This window comes from Epinephelus lanceolatus, chromosome 18 (assembly GCF_041903045.1).
Source record: "Epinephelus lanceolatus isolate andai-2023 chromosome 18, ASM4190304v1, whole genome shotgun sequence".
NCBI lineage: Eukaryota > Metazoa > Chordata > Actinopteri > Perciformes > Serranidae > Epinephelus > Epinephelus lanceolatus.
Window position 1 is genome coordinate 11,544,646 of NC_135751.1, and position 5,355 is coordinate 11,550,000.

Here is a 5,355-nt window from a genome sequence, read left to right on the forward strand (position 1 = left end):
TTCACATTGTTTTACTGCAGGTCTAGCATTTCCTGAGGGGGTATTATTATGATTTAGTCTAATCCAAATAATCACTGAAGGTAAAGCTGTGCTCCAAGAAAAGCACTCGGATGGTGCCAGCACAAATCATGCTATTTATCATTCCTCGGTAAACATGTCTCTGCATTACATGCATTTTTAACCAACACCCTTATTTTCTGAATGCTTTACACCTTGTGCCATTTAAGCAGGACATTTAGCACATCAGCACGTACTTTGTTTTTATGTGCATGGCTAAGCAAGAGAAAAAAAAATCCCTCTGCTGGAGGGATAATGACATAATTTGAGGTGTGGGATGCTGGAAGTTTCATTTAGTCAGAGTGACGAATCAGCTCAGGAGCCAATCTGACACTAAATCACACACCTAGTGTACTAAGAGTTAATGGAGAAAATATACTGACATTTTCAAGAGTGTGTTATGTGTTACACACTGTAGGATAAGTTACGCTGCCCCGTGTTCCTTTACTGAGGAGAAAATGGTGCACGCTGCACTCTGGTTTATCACGAAGAAGAACTGTCCTCCAATGATGAAAAGCGGAAAACTGACAAAGCTGAGAGAGAAAGCACAGATCCTTCCTCTCAGTATCCCAACAGAAATGCTTCACCCACTCTATGTTCAGCCATTCATGCTGCTTTGTTTCAAGCTGCCTGGCTGACTGCAGGTCTGGCCTGCTGATTGCAGTGATAGACATGGAGGAATCTGCAGTGGCTGCCAGAAACCACAGAAGAAAAAGGAGAGGACCCTCAGTCTGCCGTCAGTCTGTGCCGGTAGGGAGAGGTAAACACAACTAGTCCCTCCTTGGTATGCAGGGCTTATGTTGGCCCACAGAGGAGCTGTGACTCAGAGGAGGTGCCAGTCTGTGGTATGCTCAGTAGAAAACACAATTATTTTTAATGAACGCAAAAAAAATACCCAGGAAAACAAATAGCTGGTATTAGCCATGCAGTCTGAGCAGCACAGCCCATGAGCACTACTGTTATGCAATCAAATTCATACTAGCACAGACAAGCAGCAGAGTTTACCCTTTTAAATTGAGAGATGCATTCACTGTAAGTGTACTGTAAAAAGATGGTCGTCTTAATTGCAACGTATCTGCCTCTTGCTTTTTTTTTGGAAACTAAAATTGTTGCACTGCTTGCTGTCTTATCTTCTCACAAAAAAACAACACACTGTAAGGAACAACCTTTGCAAGTATGTGGATGATGAAGTGAAAACAAGTACCTTTAAGCCTGATTCAAGTCTATGAATTGCCTTTCACATAACACCTTTTAACATCATTACAGTATATCTATTAGCCTGTAACAGAACCAAACATCCACACTCAACATTAAAATTTGAAAAGCCATTTTTCCCCCTGTCCACATTAAGCAGGTGTTTTTTGCATCCAAGAGCTGAGCTTTCTGAAATTATCTCCCCTTTCTGCCGAGTGTTTTTTGTATAAATGAGGACAACAGAGCTTTTGAAAAACAGAAACCTAAACCTTTTTAAAAAATCTGTATTTTGTCAGACCACTTTGAGATCATAGAATCTGATTTGAGTCCCTGGTTAAACATTTATGACGAGATCAAATCAGTATTTTCCTTCTCCTTCAGTGTTCAGGTAGAAACTACAAATGTGTAAAGGAGTACAACTAAATTATGGGTTCAACTGTGTTAAAATATAGAAGACTACAGATTAAGAAGAAACTGAATCATCAGAAAATTAAGATTAAGAGTATGATGTCTGTTGAACTGCTGCTCACATGTTGGCTGTGATGCACAGTTTTGTTGTTTGCCATCCAAGAGACAGCAAAGAAAAGATTTAATCAGTTTTCAGTTGTTCAGGTGATTCAATGTGGATGGAGATCTTACAAAAAACACTTGAAAAAACTAGTTTTGATGAATGTTGTTTTACCTGTTTTCCAACAATTAAAGTGTGGAAATCAGAAATTATCTTTAAGGCACTGTGATCCATAATGTACAATATAAAGAGCCTCAGCCTGCTTTTCATAAAAGGAGAGCGGCTGAGACGATATTGTGTGCTCAGAAAAAGGCCACTCGTTAACCAGGTAGAAAGTACTGGCACTGCAGAAAGTTTCTCTGCCAAGAATGAGGATGAAAAACTGTTTCCAAGATAGAGATAAATATCAAACCCTAGAGGTTTGTTTGTATTTCAATTAACTAAAATCTTTATTGAGATTTTACAGCATTAGGACGGCCATTACCGAAGTGTAAATTACAGTTTTTTGTTTCTTATTTCTCAAAAAAGGAGAAATATAAAGTAAAGAAAACAAGTGCAGGTGTTTAAAAAAAAGCATGGTGCTCTTATAGTTTCTTAAATGCTCACATACATCATATCTAAATTACACTGCCTGAAGACAACTACCTCTTTTATAGGAAACCCCTCGTCTGAATAACTACTTAAGCTTCATACAGTTTGATGAATTACACCAAGGTTGAATTACCTCAAAATGTTCAGTGTTTGATTTAAAGGAGAGAAATGCAGCTGTGCTACAGTCGACATCGAGCTGTAGTTGGTTGACTGCATTGAAAACTGCATTATGTAACTCATGTAGCCTGAAGATTAATGTTGGGCAGACATCAGAACATTATCAGCTGGTATCCATCCAAGCTTTTTTTCTTGGTTAGAAAACTTTTATCACATTACATGCATCTACAGACAGGCTGAATATGAATTTATTTCTCTCCTTTTTTTGAAGCGCGCAGCAGTGGTGCTGGAAAGGTTGAAAACCTCCTACAACTGAAACAAAACATTGAAGAACTGAGCCAACAATGTCTACAATGAAACTTGCTACTGAGTGGCATAAAGTAAATGGTTTGATATTTAACCACAAACGCTCGAGCAGAGTACACAACTACTGTAAATGTACTTTATATGAATGTATCCATGATCTGGGATGCATGAAGATAATTTGACATTTGGCATGGTCATATTTTAGGCTTGTTTACATATCCTTTGATTTATTATTTTCTAATCTAAATCAGGAAACATATCTTACCTTAGACAATATTTTATCTAGTTCCTAATTCCACGACACATTAAGCACATGTTTGCATTCCCTAAACTAAGGCCTGAAAAAGTGTTTTATATCAGTATAAAAACTCACACATCAAATTGGCACTGATGCAAAAATGATTTTATAAAAATTCAAATTCAATATGCAGCACTTCTCCTGATGGGTTCTGTTTAGATAAAGCTGCAAGTTGCTGAATTATGTAAAGTGCTGTTAGATGATGCACTAAACAGTTTACTGATCTTTTAAATTTTATACAGAGACAAAATATTCAGATGAACACAATGCAGATACACACAAACACAAGTGGCAAGTTTTTCAGCCTGGCTGCCACAGTAAGTGTTTTGCGGCCAAGCATAAGGGAAAAAAAATAAGACGAGGTAGAATATTTTTTGTTTTGCATTACAAGCATAAAGTTGAAATACTGAGAATAAAGTTAAGATGTGGAGAAGAGAGTCAAAACACCATTCTGAGAATAAAGCCTCAATGTCAAGAATAAACCTGACGTTTCAAGATTGAAGTCAAACCTTTGAGAATAAATCAAACTACTAGCATTAGTGCATGCTGCCACAAAATGCCTTGTGCAGTTGATTTGGTGATATTTAACTTCAGAATCAGCTTCAGTATCAAGGAAATTACTTCTCTCTGAGCACATAAACACAGTGTGGTAATAAGTGGGCTATTAGGACTTGCCAAAAATTGCATCTGTACAGGGGAAACCACACAAACTTGAAAGAGGTGGCCGCATACAAGCAAACTGAAATAGCTGGTAATGGGCCGATTCAGAGTCATTGAGCATTTCAGCTGCGTGCAACACAGAGAGGATATGTTGAATCACAAGACATAGTTTGGTAACCAAGAAAAGTTGACTTTATTCTCCATATCTAAACATTATTCTCAAAATGTATCTTCATGTTGAAAAAATGTGTTTATTTTCAAAACGCTAAAAAAAAAAAAGTTCATCCTTCTCTCATTTTTTTTCCCTTGTGCCTGGCCCTAATATTCTTCCATGATGTATTTAGATTAGTTCAGGGTGGATTTTTCACACCAAATGCTACAAAATGTCACACTTGACAGCCCCGATAGATATAGGGGGCTGAGTCTGGCAATTTTTGCAGTTCCTCTAAAACCTACGGTCCAACAAGCACGTTCACTCTGGGCATTAGTTGACCTCGTGTGCAGCTGTGACAAAGAAGGCAGGATTTGAGCTTGGGTCTCAAGCGATTTTTTTCATTCTTGGCACAACTACTTTCATCACTTTAGTGTGTCCAACAGAGTGCAACCCAGAATGACTTTGGTAGACTCATCAAAAGTTTGCACCACTACACCAATTTGAATGATTATCACATCTCCCGCCTCTCTGTGACAGCAGGTTTTTCACCCTGCCTGTCACAGAGAGGCCTGTCATTGTGGCCACCGTGAACAGCTATACACACTTTTGCCTTCAGATGTGGTCAGACAACACATTGTACAAACTAGTTTGAAACATATTCCTGCTTTAATGGTAGAATCAACAATAAAAACATGATAAAATAATGACAAATGTAGCTTATTACTTAAAATGTTAGCTGATGTACTTACAGTGTGACACTTCAGGTCTGGATGCAGGGATATTCACCATTAGAGCTTCCTGACATCACAGGAAATATCAGGATTTTCTTTCATTCTGTGATGGAGAAAAAAATAAATTCAGGCACCGAAATTGGCACCTCCACTTTCCCCTGTCTATAAAATCGGCTCACACTGACCTTTCATGTGTATCTGCATGCATAATGCAGCAGAAGGCCTTCCACTATAGCTGATTTGGATATCGGAGTGTAGAAGAAGAAGAAGAAGAAAATGCATAAAAGCCTATTCAGGGTCAAGGATTCCCTTGAGTCCACCAATATCTCTAATAATAATCTATTAAAAATCACTTTCAAGAACCACATTGAAAAATAGGCTTCCAAGCGAAGCCATTACTTTGTTACCTCTGGCAGACAGTGAGGCACCTGGGAAATCTGAGCTGACGTTAAGGGGGAGCAGCCGTCCAACAGAAAAACTATATCACTTTCTTAAGCTAATTAGCCCTGTATATTACCAATCAAAAGAACCTCACTCTGAAACACAATGGCCAGCCAAGAATTATATTTGTCTTCCATTTGTGAAGGACTGGCAGTGGAAAGACTTCAGGACTGAATATTATTCACCCGAGGCATTCCAGGGGATAAAATGTTGCATTAAAGTGGGATTTAAGCGTCTGATTTTTGTCACTGCTACCACTGTTATTCCCAAACAAACGGATGAGAGCTTTGTTGAAACT